This window comes from Girardinichthys multiradiatus, chromosome 21 (assembly GCF_021462225.1).
Source record: "Girardinichthys multiradiatus isolate DD_20200921_A chromosome 21, DD_fGirMul_XY1, whole genome shotgun sequence".
Taxonomy (NCBI): Eukaryota; Metazoa; Chordata; class Actinopteri; order Cyprinodontiformes; family Goodeidae; genus Girardinichthys; species Girardinichthys multiradiatus.
In genome coordinates this window covers 17,585,802-17,602,964 of record NC_061813.1, presented here as the reverse complement: position 1 = coordinate 17,602,964, position 17,163 = coordinate 17,585,802, and the positions used below count along the sequence as shown (strand labels likewise).

Genomic DNA, 17,163 nt, shown 5'->3' with positions numbered 1-17,163 from the left:
CCCTCCTTCATGGCAGCACAAAAGTAAAATGTATTATGTTATCTGTACCCCGAATGACAGGAGTCTAAGGAGTCTACTTTAGCCCAGACAACAATAGTCATTTTTACCTGGCTAATTTTACCATCTATAATGCCTACAAGATAGATAGACAGAAAGAAACACAGAGACACAGAGAGATCAAAAAGGTTTATTAAGTGTTAACATGAAAGTAAAACTGAAAACTCAATGTCGTAAAAGTATGCCTCAAATTAAAGGCTGAATTCCAATTGAATAATGTTTGTAGTAAAATCTGTGTTAGTATTAGTAGCATTAGTGTCATGTTAGTATCAGTGATAATATCGAACTTAGGAACAGTCTTTTGATTTTTATGTATATCTACTTACACCTGGAAGTGATACTTTCAAATACGTAAGACCGCTTGGTTACCATTTTGGATATTTCACCACCAGATGGGGTCACTGAGCTGTCTAACAGGTACAAATCTATTGATTTGTACCTGTTAAAAAGGAAATCGGTTATAGAAAGATAAATTATCGCCATTATTGTAAATAATAAATGTATTGCAATGCACTTTTATTCCTGTGAACAGCAGTTGATGTGAGTCCACCTAAAGTCTGAAGGCCAAAAAACATCAATGGACCATAGCAGATATTTGTTAAATGCAATAACAAATGTAAAAGCTGTTTCCATTGAGAGGTTTTGCTCTGTGTATTATTTGACCTCACAAAGTTTGGAAAAAAAAACAAAAACAAAATAGACTCACTGCATACTTAGATTCAAATACAAAACCAGCATATTAAAGCTTTATTGTTTCACAAACAGTGGTTCCAAAAACTGAAACATTAAATCACAGAGTATTGAGGTGTTTCATTTGGTCTAAATGTTTTAAATCAAGCATATCCTGAGAAAACCAAATGTTCATTTCATCCATGCAAGACACTTTTATACACCAGTTCATCAGGGAATTCCGAGTACTCAAGAAAGCTTAATAAAGCAGAAACATGATGGTATGTTATCCTATAACTAAAACAAAAAAAAGAATGAGGAACATAAATTGTTTATTTTACTCGGGAAAGAGACTTGTGCAAACTTGCTAAGTCGTGCATGATTTTTACACCCAAGAAGATATTGGCAAAATTTGGGTAGGATTCATGGAGGGATTGCGAAAAAGCTTTGCAGTTTCAGCAAACTTACAGCGGTCAATGCACACTTTGCAGAAATGTGGAGAGCAGCATCATTAGACTAGGTGAAGAGGTATGTGGTAAGAGCATGACTTTTCTTTCTGCAGGAGATTCCTCAGGTGGAAAATATGCAGTCCTCCGCCAACTTAGTGCAATGATGCAAGTCCAATTGAACATTTCCACACGACACGAGGCACTGCACCTGCAGCAGAAAGTTCCAGAATATTAATTGAACATAAACTTTAACATCCATTTATAAACATCTAGCTCCAGAAGATCAAATATATGCACACGTGAAGGATTCTCTTTTTCTCCAAGCTAAACGTTTTGCAAAAAAAAACAAAAAAAAAAACTGTTCAACAAATTTTGATTCTGCTTAACAGAGAATTAGTTATGATAAAGTTGTCTTAAAAAAAAAAAAACATACAATACAAAAAAAAACAAAAAAACTGTAGACTTCTCATTCATGAAATATGTTGCACCACAGCTTACGAGAAATGGTCACAGGGTTGTAGTACTCATTTTAGAAACTTAGGCAACAATCCATTCCAGTAAAGTCACACCCTCATGTCTTCCACTATGAAAAGCTGCAACAGTACCTCTCTCTTGTTGCACACATCATAACTTTGGATTTCTGTTTTATACCATCGTTAATATTTGTCTAGTTTCATAACTTTTAATTTCAGTCTATGTGCCCAAAGTACATTTCTGATTCAATATAATTTGACTTTATACATTTGCTTTTGTTTGTCTAGATTTTATTGTTAAGTGCTAGAAGACTCAATTGCAAAAAAAACAACATTATAGTCCCGGCAACATGATCTCCCCTTAAACTGCATCATACATACATGTATATATACACACTACTTACAAAACGTTAGGCATATATGGCTCTCAGGTGAAACTGTTTCATGCTATCACTGTAGCATGAAAGTTCATGCTACAGTATCATATCATTAAGGTAGGGCATTCAAGTAGAAACATGCAACGGTTATTTCCTTAGCTCAAACAATTTATTCAAACAAAAGCCAACAGTGGTGGGTATAACAAAAAAGGTTAATATCTAAATAACATATCATGTGCCTTCGAGCATCAATTATAGCTTAACAACAACGTCTCATGCTGTTCACAAGTCGACTTATTGTGTGCTGAGGCATAGCATCCCATTCCTCTTGAAGGGTGGCCCTCAGGAGGTTCTGGGGTACAGAGTCACAAGTCTCTAGATGACCACTCAGCCAATCGATTGCTGTTCCATGGGAGTCAGGTCTGGAGAAAGTGCAGGCCAGTCCATTCGAGGTACCCAGTCTCCAGTGCAGTTCTCCAATGATGCGATCAGCTGGAGCATTGTCATCCATGAAGTTAAAATTAGCCTTGTGTTGTTCATGCAGGGGCGCAATGACTATGTTAATGATGTTATTCAGGTAGTATGGGTCATCACTGTACCACTCACAAAGTGTAAGGCAGTTCTGTTTTGACCAGACACACCTGCCCACACTATAACACCATCACCAAAGGCTCGTCTGGTGACAGTAGTGGCTGATGCATAGCGCTCTTCTTGATGTCTTCAAAGTTGTTGGCAGCCATCATTTCTGCTCAACGTGAGCTGATTTTCATCAGAGAACAGCACTGAGGCCCTCTGCTCCCTGGCCCATGCAAGACAATGATACCTTGTGGTGTGGTAGCTTTGCAGGTCGTCAAGCTCGCAGACTACACTGATGTTAAAGGTTTTGAACAGTCTGATGAGTCACTTGGATGCCTCTCACCTCCCTTAAATGTGCCTGGAGTTGAGTGGCAATCATCTGGTTCCACAGGACACTGCTCACAATAAAGCGGTATTCAGTGTAGGATGTGGCCAAAAGGATATCTACTTCCATGTTTTTCTATGACTCTTCCAGTATTTCTGTATCTCAGTTGCAACCTGCTGATGACTCTATGATACTCTAAACTCTGTGGCCACTTCCATCGGAGAACATCCTGGTTAAAGCTATAAAATGGCGAGGTGGTGTTGATCAATTAGGTGTGGTCTTGGTCTCATGATGTCAAAATGTGAACAGCATGAAGTGAAGGACTGTATTAATACCAATTCTGATTGAATCATGAAACTTATTGGGTGATTCATGGATCAAACACCTGTTCAAATTTTGCCATTAAGCTTCTTGTTAGAGAACAGCATGTTGTACAAAAAGTACTGAAACAGTTCACTGTTGGACATGTTCATTCAAAAGTTTGAAGAAAGTCAATTTAAGTTTATCTGTAAAGGTTGTAGTGCATTTTAGGTCCATCTGGAAATTTCACCCAAAACCCAAATATCCCTAACCACCCAGGACAAGAAGTTTGGGTAAGAATGATCTCTGACTTACTGTGTCTGCAGGAGAAATGGTGTTCAAAAAGACATGGTCCAGTCTGGTTTGGGGGTAAGGTGCTGCATGCCTTCCATGAAGGTGAGTATTTCTATGTTGCAGAGACATGGGGCTGCAGGAAGGCTGAGGACTCAGAGGTGAAGGAGCTGCGGGGGATTACTGTGGAAACTGAGGAGACATCCAGGAGGTTCTATGAAGGACTTGAATATGGCTCAGCGTAGTAAGCACATTGGTATGAGGCCTCAGGTGGAACAATCAGGAACTTCATATGGAATTGCTCAAGGACTCTCAGTCAAGACCAGTTTAGTCTTTGCTTGGACCTTTTGCTCTGAAAATCATGGTGAGAACAGGACAAAGTTGGAATGCTATAGGAAGATTTAGAAGTGTTTGTTAGACAGCTACTTCTACACAAAGGCTGATTAGGAGATTGCCACACAGGCCACACCGCTAGGTGGAAGATCTGCAACTCAGGCAACAGGTAAACAAATACATCCAGCACAATCACAATCCAAAACCATGACACACTTAGTCTCAGTGTTTAATTACTAGAAAAAGACATAGGTTTAAAAATGAAATTATTGGACTGTGTGCTGTTTATTGTTCTTATTAAACACAGCCTGTTAAAGTGAGAGATTTTTGTGATGCAGAAAATGAGACCAAGATACATCCCTCCAAAACTAGTCTACCCTCAACGTCCAAATGCAACAGGACGTACACAGCATTGCTAGTGCAGAATATAAAGGTGAAGAATGTGTGAAGAAGAATGTGTGAATAGAAATCATTTCACAGCATCATTATAACTAGCACACATTACTGCATTCTTCAATAGACAGATTGTTCTCTCCACTGTTACGATAACATATTATGCAGACCACATCATAACTAATGAGTGCAAGGTAAAGAACCTATAAGGCTTGTAAAAATATTCCCTTTTTAAATGCATCTACTATAATTAAAAAAGAATTTCACAGATACCTGCTGGAGAAGAGAGAGTCACCCTCTCTGTTTTTACATTATCTACATCTTGAGCTGGGTTTTCATTTGTATTTATTTATTTTTATATAGCCATCTTTAGTTTAATGTTTTGGACACGAGATCACCCATTAGTCAGCCATTCGTTTTAACACAAACATTAAATTGGTAAATCCAAGCATGTATGAGTCACTGTCCACACCTTATTTTATGAGCTAAAACAACTTTAACATGGGCACTGGCAATTCAGAAAAGATTTATTTACAAAGTCAAAAAACGTAGCAAAATCACTGCAGATTTCCCAAGGCAAGGCGTGGCAAAAAACAAAGCATAATCATGGACAAGAACGAGGTGTGACGAACACAAGGAACCAGCTCTGAACAAAGACACAAAACCAACTAATATACTGTGAGATAACAAAGGCAGATAATCAACGGAACAGAGAACAGGTGTGACAAGGAGGCAGGGAAGCAGAAGGAACAGGTGAAACAAATACAAAGACTGAGGATGGGCAAAGTAACTAATAAACAATAAACAGAAACACAGACCAAGCAAACCTACAGACAAAGATAAATAATCAAATGGAGAATAAGAAAACTAGAATAATCATGACTAAAGTAAACAGAGAAACTAGAGGGAACATAGGAACAACAACCATAACAACCTGAGAACAAACAAAGAACCCATAAAGAAAACCTGAATACAAAAGTAAACAAACCTAACCATACTGACTGAAATAACTGGAAAGGAAACAGAAAAAAAGAAGAGTGCAAAGGAAGAAATAAAACACAATTAACCACAAAGATACTAAAGAGAAATAAAACTAGAGAATCCAGGGAAGACCAAGAACTATAATAATTACAATAATAATAATAATAATAAACCATACAAAGTAATAAGAAAACAACCATAAAAGAACTTAAGAAGTAAACACTAGGAGGCGGGAGGGAGAAAAGAAAAACATGATACAAAAACCAAAATAGAAAAATCAAAGCAAAAGGTAAACAAACACAAAGCCACAAACAGAGTCCAAAAATGTCACTCCGTGACATGAAGAATGCCTATCAGAGGCTAAGGGTGCTTAGAAAAAAATAGCATCAAACAGAGACTACTGGTCTGACCACCCATTGAAAGGACTTTCATTGGTGCTCAATTGAAGGCATAATGACCCACTGCCTCTATGTGTGGTACACCAGCAGTTCAGTGGCTCAGAGGGTCAATTTTTCTTTCTACTCTCGGTGGAGGAGGATGCTTTTTCTCTGTCTCCCGCACCCCTCCCATATCTGCCCTGCTTCAGCTCTGTCTTGTCTTCTTTTTGGAGCTTCTTTTTGCATATCTTCCAAATTCTGAGTTATGGATTTTGTCAGCTGGTCTCTCAATGCAATTGATCAAATTTTCTCGACGAGAAGACAGGGTGAAGGAGAGCCCAACTTGTCCGGGCTGGACGTTTTTCTCTGGATACACAATGGACTCCTGGCAGAACTGTCAATAATGTCAGTCGAGGATGTTGAAGATATGTATATAATTGGATGTTTGATATCAGGATTTCTGTTTTTTGGAGTCAGCGGTTACCTGGCATATCGAGAAATTCGGAGAATGTCAGCAGCTGTTCTGGCAATTGTGAGGCTGCCTGGCATGTGTGATGGGATCTTCAGGGCAATCAACACTCAGACTGAGATGTTACGTGAGCTGAATCGCAGACTGGATGTGATCCTTACACAGGATCGCAGGCAGGTTGCGGTTCCTGGACTCAGGGGTGAAATGGGATAAATCTTGGACAAAGTTGTTCGCTCGGATCTGGCGAAAGACCAGGAATTTAGCTGTTTGGATTCGCCTTTGAGAAGCTCCAGCGAGACTCTCAAGGCTGACGGAAAATTAAGAGTCAGCCTAACCCAAATAATTGTTGTTTTTCTGAATCTGGCTCCCCTGCACGGCCTTGATGGCTGGCTATCTTCAACTTCTCCTGGAAGTTATGTAAACATGACGCTCTGCTCCCTCTGCCCCCTCCCTTCCCTGAGAACATCTGTGGACCTGCTCAGAACTTTGTGGCCGGTTGATGAACATTCCAACGTACCATCAAGGACAATGGCCTCTGTGACAGTGCTTCATGGACTTACTTGCACACACTCACATGCGCACACACACATGCTCAAGATAAACATATGCACATATGTTGTTTTGTAAACTTGTTGCTTCTTTGTGCTGAGGATTTTTGCAATCTCAAACTGTATTCTGCTAAGGATGAAGTGTGAAATATGATTTTTTTCCTCTACTTACCTAATGTGGTCTCTTTTCTCATCTAGCAAGGGCAGCGCCTGTGAGTGGGCAGCAAAGCCTCGGTTACCCGTCCCCCCCTTGTCTTGAGTCATGATGTATGTTTGGATGGGTTGTACTGGAATTCTAATTTTCCCTCGGGGATCAATAAAGTATCTTTGAATTGAATTGAATTGAACAGTCTGAATGTAACATTTATATCTTCCTGTAAATACTTGAACTTTGGTCGTACATTTTGTGCAGGTACTGATAGACAGAAGTCCAAAAATCGAAAGCCCACAGCACATGTAGTGCAGCTTGTATGTCAATATGTAAACCAATGACAGCTCTCTTCTCACTACACAACAAGCATGCATGTATTTGGAACATGACGATGTCCACAATAAACACAGGGAAAAAGTTATAGCTCTTAACATTCAGTAACATTCAGTACAACAGTACTTGTTGTACGAACTCAGCTCTGCAGAATTACAAAAAAAATTCAAGAAGGGAAACATAAAAAGTAATCAAAGAACTAATGAGTGATATTAAGCCCCTTTGAAATCCTGCATCACTGTGCAAATCCCACACATAGTTTCTAAATGAATCACGATGCACAAAGAAGAAAGACATATCTTGCCAGGGAACATCTTCAGAATGTTTGCTGTCTTGGTTAAGCCGGTCACGTTTCGGGTCCGACGATGCATCCCTTCCTGCCAAATCTGTCATTATCTGATGGATGTCTTTAATTACTGCGGCCTCCATTACAGTAACTCACATCAACATGCCACCCTGCCTCACACAAGCATGCATGTGCACAAATGCACACAAGATCAGCAGAATAAAATCACCAGAAGACAAATGCTGATATGTTAATAGGCAGCATATAGCGTCCAAAAAAATATCAAGGATTAGAAAGAACAAGATCCTTGGGATAAAATCTAGTAATTTTTGGTCAAACTAAATGTTTGCTTTTTTGTAGAATAGTAGTTTGAAACAGTTACTTTTTTTGAACAAATCTAGCAGCTCTAACTCTCCAAAGGAGACAGATTGCAGAGATAAACTTTAGTCTGGCAGCATCAAATAAAATGAAAACATTATAATTTGTAGTGTTTAAGTTCTTGTGTACCTTCGTACAAAAACGGCAAGAGACAGAAAGTCTACAGCCTTAGAATAACTTTGCAGCTGTTGTAATCTACAGCTGTGGATCGGGTCCCCTGCACCCTCCCACCTGTTTGAATTCAGAAGCCAAGATATTTTTATCCTTCAGAAACTAAAAACTAACTGGCTTTGGGGAGAAAAGCTTTATTTCTCTGCATTAGTTATGGCACTATGGCGTAATGTTTGTCCTAGTTGTGGACACAAATGCTCGAATTATATAACTGTTTAACAACTCTCTGAGTCCCTAGTTTCCAGATGTATGTCATGTAATTCATTTCAGACCAAACAACATATTTGCTAGCAGTGGAAATGCAGTTTGTAATCAGCTCTCATCTATCTTTAGTAACACTTTCAGGCTGGAAGACTCCTAAGTTAATAGTAGCGTGGAGGGTGAGTGATTTATCAGATTGGCACTCATGACGACTACTAAATCGAGGCACATGACGTCAACCAGTACAACGGACCCGGGTCCCACCCTGGAGCCAGGCCTGGAGTCGGGACTCGTCGGAGAGTGCCTGGTGGCTGGGTTGCTTCTTGTGGGACCCGGCCGAGCCAAACCCGAACAAGAGACGCGAGGCCATCCCCCAGTGGGCCCACCACATGTAGGGGGAACCGTGAGGGACCAGTGCAAAGAGGATTGGGTGGCAGACGAAGATGGAGACCTCAGCGGCCCAATCCCCGGATGCTTAGGCTGGCTCTAGGTAAGTGGAATGTCAACTCGCTGGGGGGGAAGGAGCCTGAGCTTGTGCGGGAGGTCGAGAGATATCGACTAGAAATGGCTCTGGAACCCATCTCCTCGAGAGGGGCTGGGTGGGTGGGTTTGCTTGTTGCCCCCCAGCTCAGTCGTCTCATGTTGGGGTTTACCCCAGTGGATGAGAGGGTCGCATTCCTGCGCCTTTGGGTTGAGGACAGGTCTCTGACTGTCATTTTGGCCGACGAGCCGAGTGGTAGAGCGGAGTACCTGGCCTTCTTGGCGTCCCTGTTGGGGGTGCTGCATAGCGACCCTCCCGGGGACTCCATTATTCTGCTGGGGGACTTCAACGCCCACATGGGAAACAACAGTGACACCTGCAGAGGCGTGATCGGGAGGAATGGCCTCCCCAATCTGAATCCGAGTGGTGTTTTCTTATTGAACTTCTGTGCTAGTCACGGATTGTCCATAATGAACACCATGTTCAAACATAAGGGTGTCCACTTGGCACCAGGACACCCTAGGCAGGAGGTCAATGATCGGCTTTGTTGTCGTATCATCAGATCTTCGGCCGCATGTTTTGGACACTCGGCTGCAGAGAGGGGCTGAGCTGTCGACTGATCACCACCTGACGATGAGTTGGATCTGCTGGAAGAGAAGAAACAGACTTGGCAGGCCCAAATGTATAGTGAGGCACTGCTGGGAACATCTGGCGAAGCCCTTGGCCAGGGATGTATTCAACTCCCACCTCCGGGAGAGTTTTGACCAGATTCCAGGGGAGGTTGGAGACATAGAGTCCGAGTGGACCATGTTCTCCGTATCTATTTTCGATGCTGCCGCCCATAGCTGCAGCCGTAAGGTCTGCGGTGCCTGTCGAGGCGGCAATCCCCGAACCCGGTGGTGGACACCGGCAGTAAGGGACGCTGTCAAGCTGAAGAAGGAGTCCTATCAGCTGTGGTTGGCTTGTGGGACTCGTGAGGCGGCTGACGGGTACCGTGAGGCCAAGCGTGCCATGGCCAGGCCGTGGAACACTGGACCAGCTCTATACCCTCTACAGGGTACTCGAGAGTTCATGGGAGTTTGCCCAACCGGTCCACATGTGCTTCGTGGACCTGGAGAAAGCATTCAACTGTGTCCCTCGTGATGCCCTGTTATGGGTGCTCCAGGAGTATGGAATCGGGGACCCTTTACTAGGGTCCATCCGGTCACTGTACAAGCGGAGCAGGAGTTTGGTTCGCATTGCCGGCACTAAGTCAGACCTGTTCCCGGTGCATGCTGGACTCCGGCAGGGCTGCCCTTTGTCACCGGTCCTGTTCATAACTTTTATGGACAGGATTTTTAGGCACAGCCAAGGGCCGGAGGGGGTCTGGTTTGGGGACTTGACCACTTCTCTTCCTTTTGCGGATGACGTGGTCCTGCTGGCCTCCTCTAGCCAAGACCTACAGCATGCGCTGGGGCGGTTCGCAGCCGAGTATAAAGAGGCTGGGATGAAGATCAGCTCCTCCAAGTCTGAGGCCATGGATCTCGACCTCTTCAGATTGCAGGGGAGTTTCTGCCTCAAGTGGAGGAGTTTAAGTATCTCGGGGTCTTGTTCACGAGTGGGGGAAGAATAGAGCGGAAGATCAACAGACGGATCGGTTCGGCTGCTGCAGTAATGGGGGCGCTGTGCCTGTCCGTTGTGGTGAAGAGAGAGCTGAGCCGAAAAGCGAAGCTCTCGATTTACCGGTCAGTCTACGTTCCTACTCTCACCTCTGGCCATGAACTTTGGGTCATGACCAAAAGAACGAGATACAAGCGGCTGAAATGAGCTGAAATGAGCTTCTTCCGTAGGGCGGCCGGGCACTCCCTTAGAGATAGGGTGAGGAGCTCGGCCATACAGGAGGGGCTCGGAGTAGAGCTGCTGCTCCTCCACATTGAGAGGAGCCAGTTGAGGTGGCTTGGGCATCTATACCGGATGCCTCATGGACACCTTCTTCGGGAGGTGTTCCAGGCACGTCTCACTGGGAAGAGGCCCAGAGGACGGCCCAGGACACGCTGTAGTGACTATGTCTCTCGGCTGGCCTGGGAACGCCTTGGGCTCCCCCCGGAGGAGCTGGAGGAGGTGTCTGGGGAGAGGGAGGTCTGGGCGTCTCTGCTGAGTCTGCTGCCCGCGCCCCGGTCTCGGATAAAGCGGAAGACGACGAGTACGAAGAGTATGAGTACGAGTACGAGCACTCATGGCTCTAAAGTTTTACATCTCTAAAAATGTCTGACATTAAAGCACATTCTTCAGAATATTAATGTTGTATTAAAAGATTAATTAATTTTAATAGCCTTGTAATTAAAGTTAATCAGGTTTTTGTTTTTTTCTCAATTTCCTACCCAGACAGTGTTTTGCAAATCTGGAATTAGCCAAAATTTGCTCTCAGATATTGATAACCACAATGTAATGCAAATATACCGACTGCTCTATGTACTTTCTTTCTAAAACTTTAACAGCAATAGCTGTCTTCCAGATGGATTCATAAGCCAATCCTGGCCAGATCCATTAAAATTCCAATTCTGATTCATTAAATGGACACGTCCACCTTTAATGATACCAGCAACGTCATCATGCTATCAGGGCTGTGTGCAGGTTTGTGTGTGTTTTTGCGTGTGTGTGTATGTGCGCACCTCACCTCTTCTGATTACATGGTGTGACTGGCAGGCGGTTCCTCACAGCTGAAGCTCATGAAGTCCGATCAAGAGAAGCTTATAGAAGAACGGGTTCCCTGAAGCAGATGCCAGATCATTCATACTCACGGAGTGGTAATTGGGCCACCTATTGTTTCTTGCTCATGTTTATCTTATGCCCCTAGCTTACCTCCTTGTTGTCTTCCTTCCAGAAACCCTTGCTTCCAGGATCCTTCCTGGATCTCAGGCTCTGCCTCCCTGCCATCAGAGTTCAATGGAGAACTCATTCCAAGATTTCCTCCAATAATCCCCTCACCTCTCCTCTGGCTGCTGTCCTGGATTTATTGTCTGGATTTATATGTAAACAAATACACACACACACACATATATATATATAGATAGATATATAGATAGATAGATAGATAGATAGATAGATAGATAGATAGATAGATAGATAGATAGATAGATAGATAGATAGATAGATAGATAGATAGATAGATAGATAGATAGATAGATAGATAGATAGATAGATAGATAGATAGATAGATAGATAGATAGATAGATAGATAGATAGATAGATAGATAGATAGATAGATAGATAGATAGATAGATAGATAGATAGATAGATAGATAGATAGATAGATAGATAGATAGATAGATATAGATATATAGATATCGATCTATATATCTATATAAATATTTGTATAGAAAGTGTATTTATGTGTGTGTTCATCATTATCAATTATCAAACATTACTGCTTCCAGTAACTACATACTTTACTCAGTGCTATCCCAAACTCCCTGACCATCAGCACTGGTTCCCCCCAAGGCTGTGTTCTCTCTCCTCTGCTCTTCTCACTGTACACCAACAGCTGCACCTCCAGTCACCAGTCTGTCAAGCTTCTGAAGTTTGCGGACGACACCACCCTGATCGGACTCATTTCTGATGGTGACAAGTCCGCGTACAGATTGGAGGTGGATCATCTGTTGGACTGGTGCAGCCAGAACAACCTTGAGCTCAACGCTCTAAAGACAGTGGAGATGGTTGTGGACTTCAGGCAGAACCCAGCCCCACCTGCCCCCATCACCCTCTGTGACTCCACAATTGACACTGTGGAATCTTTCCGCTTCCTGGGAACCATCATCTCCCAGGATCTCAAGTGGGAGCCAAACATCAAGAAAGCCCAGCAGAGGATGTTCTTCCTGCGGCAGCTGAAGAAATTCAACCTGCCAAAGACTATGATGGTGCACTTCTACACAGCCATCATTGAGTCCATCCTCACCTCCTCCATCACCATCTGGTACGCCGCTGCTACAGCCAAGGATAAGGGCAGGCCCGCAGCGTGTCATTCGGTCTGCTGAGAAGGTGATTGGCTGCAGTCTACTGTCGCTCCACGAACAGTACACCTCCAGGACCCTGAAGCGGGCAGGGAAGATTCTGGCTGATCCCTCCCACCCCGGTCACAGACTCTTTGAGACTCTCCCCTCTGGCAGGAGGCTGCGGTCCATCCAGACCAAAACCTCACGCCACAAGAATAGTTTTGTTGGATGGGTGCAAAAACTTGTTATCACTCATGTAAAAACCTTGGGTTGCAAGGCACCTGCACTATGCCTTCCTCCCTGTGTGTGTGAGATCATTGTTATCTCTGTGTGAACCAGCCTCCTTTCTGTCTCACACACACACACCCTGTCTGAACTGTCTGTTGAATTGTGTATATAAATAAAGAGATAGGGTGTCAAAACTTTGTAGTTTCACTGCAAAGTGGGCTACCCTTGTCACAAGTAACTCTGACTGTATCGTTCTTACCTCTGAGTTGACTAAATAATACCTAACATTTATTGGTCCTTCGAAGCCGGATTAATTCAATAACCTTATTTCTCTTTGCTTTAACAGTGACTCTGGGATCCGTGGGGGAAGCCTGACGTCGAGCGAAGCACCGCTGCACAGCCTCCTTTAGCCGGAGTGGCTGAAAGTCCCGGTGTGTGTGAATTCACACCTGGCCAGTGGGTTATTGCCTTCCTCTGCGCGGGGTGACTCTCACAGGGTCCAAAGAGTCACCAAGAAGTCAACTCCGAGGTGAGACAGTTTTAAAATACAGTTCATAGGAAAAGTACTTAACAGTCGTTGGTAGTGCGTCGCCGGTAAGGACGCTGCATTAGGATGGTTTTATTCCACCGTGAAAGGAATAGTGACAAATTTGGTACAATTCCGCCGTGAAGGGGATTAAAGAAAACGACTGAGGATTATTCTCCTGAGAGGGAATAGAGTAAGCGCTATATAAATAAAAGAAGAAAAGTACTTAAAAGTCGTTGGTAGTGCGTCGCCGGTAAGGACGCTGCATTGGGATGGTTTTATTCCACCGTGAAAGGAATAGTGACAAATTAAGGTAGGGCCCCGCCAAGAAGGGGGCCAAATAAAACGACTAAGGGTTATTCCCCTGCGAGGGAATAGAATAAGCGCTATAAAAGTAAAAAGAACGGAGTAAATTGAGCTCATAAAATAACACCAAGTTAACTTAGAAAAATTACAAGGTACCTGAAACTAACTGTGTGACTGTGTTGTGTGTGTATGGAGGACTAAGCATTTTAATAGAATCATAGCAGGATTCTGCTAGTCCTGTGTTTTATTTTGCCCAGATTAAAACTACGTACTGGTGACTTTGGAGATTCAGGTCGGATTTCATTCCAGAAAATTAACACCGCTGTGAATTAGTCGCAGTAGAAGGCCGTGTTAATGTCCTCTCCTTAAAGTCTCATGCCAGTGACCTTTTATCTGGGACATTTATACTATAATTAAACTAACATAAAACATAATGGGGAAGAAACAAAGTAAACTAATTGACTTAGAAGGGGAGGTAAAGTTTATGGAGAACTATGTAAAAGGAGCAGGTATGATCTGTCATAGATGGAATAAAAAATAAAAAACATGGGTTTTTGGGCAAATTAGATACAAAGGATGTCTTAAAATTACAAGGGGATCTAAAATTAGCAATAATGAAAACTAAAAAGAGAAAAATAACAAAGAACAATGGGGGAAGAACAGAGAAAAAGCTCTGATTTAACAGAAATATGTGCACGATGGCATAAAAATACGGATTTTCAGGTAACTTAATTATCACTGAAATCCTAAAACTACACGGGGATCTTAAACTGGAGATTATGCATTCAAAAGATTCAAGAGACAATAAAAAACCTTGCCAGATTATAATTTCAAAGGGGACTTTTCAGTCCCTGAGTGCACACAGTTGATAAACAGATTAAAACAAAAAGTTTAATTAAAAGAACAACAATAAGAGCAGCTTTTAACTGACATAGCCATAATACTGAGGCCTTAAGAAAAGCACAGAAAAAAACTTTCAGCTTAACTGAAAACAAATAAAGGGGGGCGGACTGCCACCCATCCCAGTTTAGAATACCAAGGTAGCCCCAAATTATAAAGACTAAGAGGTGGTTTTAGAGGACGTGGTAAAAGAAGTTAAAAGAGGAGGTGACAATGTGGACAACATGGAAACTGTCCAACTGGACAACCCAGTGAACAATGACTAGAGTTGTTAAAGAAGTAATCTGAGAGTAAAAGATTTTGTAGGCAAGCATTAGTGAGAAACAGGTGCTTTAAAAATCATTCTATGGTGTTATACTACCAACAATATCATGATAAAATGCAAAAGATTCATTTTACAGGGAAATAATTCCATATTTGGCTCAGATTGTTTGCATTCTTGATTTTTCCTCTTTGAGAGAAGTTAAATTTCAGCTCTGTGAAACGACCTTGATAAAGAGATGCAGCTGCCTGAAAACAAAGATAAAACTTCTGCAAACAGCAGAAGTCTGTCTCTGCTGAAAGGTCTGAAAAAAAAAAAAGAAAATTGTAACTCTACCTCTGCATGTGTCAAACTCAAGGTCCGCGGGCCAAAACCGGACCCCAAAAGTTTAGTGATTCTCTTGAAGTAGAGCCTTTTAATATGGTGATTGTGTGCTTGAATGTTATTTTGTCAATCAATAAGCAGTTTTGTCTACATTCTGCCACAATCTGCCTTTTGAAAATGTTTTGAATCTTGCTCTTTATGTATAAAAAAAAAAAAAGAAAGAAAAGAAAAATTGGCTAAAGTCTGCAGACACAAAATGAACCTGGATTGACGCTCTAACTAAGTTTATTTAATCTGAGATCCTCTCCAAATGCAACAGTATATGTCAGTCTACATGAGATACTAACAACTTCACCTACTGATATAATATAAAGATCTGATTGAATATGTGAAACAAACAATGATGAAAGTTTTTCAACAGGTGATGCTCATCCAGAAGGAAGACAGTGTTCCTAGGAAATGCAGCTCATTCATTAACAATCAATTTTTCTCCTATAGGTGGAAGTTTTGCTGACTAATCATAGGCTGGATCTATGAAACATTATGTGCACAGAACAAATGACCAAGGTTCTGACTGACTTATGAACCTCACTGACCTGACAATGATAACATGACACCCAACAGATAACACCTTTAAGGTGGACCCCACTAAGACCACCTTATTGATTCTTGGTGAATAAAAAAAAAAAAATTTGAAGCGTTCAAAACAGACCTAGTGGAAACAAAAGGGGTTATGAGGAAACAATGTGCATTTTAAGAATAATAGAAGTCAAATTATGTTCAAATTTTTGCAAATAAAAATTACTCTGACAGAAAAATAAGTAAGTAGTGTGTGAATGTGTGTGAATGGGAATGACTGATTTCATTGTAATGCATCTTTGAGGGACCTTAAAAGCGCTAATAAAGGTCTGATGTTCTGATGATCTTTGCCAAATTTATATCTTAATAAGGTTTCCAGAATCTTTTCCGAAAAATCATATAAAGATGGCAAAGGTTCTACCTGTATTGAAAATACTGATAACCATAAGAAAGTTCATAGATCTGTCTTCAATTTTTCACAATTCTTGTACAAACAGGTTATTTAAACTTTCATGTGGCCAAATGTCTGTGTTTGACTTTCTGTTTTTGTGAAATAAATGTCTGTTTCATGTTATGTAAAAATTAGAGTCCTCAACATTACCATAATAATATTAGGTCAGTTCTCTATGGTAAAACAAAAAGATTTTAACAGATATTTAGACTTTTTCCAGCCAGGTTCAAAATGATTGAATTACACTCAAACTTAACATAAGATTAAATTAACCTTAACAGAATTACTGAACTGGACTGAAATAGATAAAACTTTAGTTAATTGAAACAAACTTTAGTTACTTGAACTAAATACAAAGCTGACTGAAACTGTATGTTGTATCTATAAAACAGGGTAAAACAAACTAAGATTATAAGATATAATATGCCCTTCATTTTTTGTGTTCATCAGTGAGTGAGTTTTTATTTTTTATTTTTAATAAGAACTAAACCAACCATTATTTATAATAATAGCAACTACCAAAAATATTGATCTCATTTTTAAATGTAATAAGGACTTACTTTATAAAATATGGTAAAAAAGAATAATAAGAATTTGGAAAAACAGAGGCTTTAAACCTCTGCAGGAACAGCACTGACACTGTCAAAGGTGGATCCTAGTTACAGGAATCTGGAAGCTCATTCTGGCGTGGACAGTCAAAGTCCATCCAAGGATACATTTAGATGAGGCAGAGGGACAAATACAGGGCTTAGCTGAGAGCAAAGAGAGCAACATGCATCCTGCCCTATCTGCTGTCCCACCTGAACTGTGGTCCCAATCATCAACTGATGTAGGGCTTATAAAGGGGTTCCCACCATACAAGGTTAAACTAATATCTGAAAAAAGGCCATTAGTCCGTCAATACCCCTTAAAGCCAGAAGCTGAAGAAGATACTAAGCCAGTAATACAAGATATGTTGAAGTCAGGAATATTAAGAGAAGCACCTGACGCTACATGC

General features: G+C 41.5%; 1 long non-coding RNA gene across 7 annotated transcripts in view; it reads right to left on the bottom strand.

Moving 5' to 3' along the window:
• Nucleotides 1–770: 770 nt before the first annotated feature.
• The window catches only part of LOC124858469, a 30,185-nt gene continuing 13,792 nt past the window's right edge, over nucleotides 771–17,163 (bottom strand). For 6 of the 7 annotated variants that reach the window (XR_007035853.1, XR_007035848.1, XR_007035850.1 and 3 more), the window contains 3 exons: nucleotides 11,461–11,618; nucleotides 11,276–11,368; nucleotides 771–1,383 (listed from right to left, as the gene is read on the bottom strand). This is a non-coding gene — a long non-coding RNA (uncharacterized LOC124858469). Of the gene's footprint in view, nucleotides 1,384–3,541; nucleotides 3,870–11,275; nucleotides 11,369–11,460; nucleotides 11,619–17,163 lie in introns of all 7 variants that reach the window. The other variant, XR_007035849.1, reaches the window with a different exon arrangement.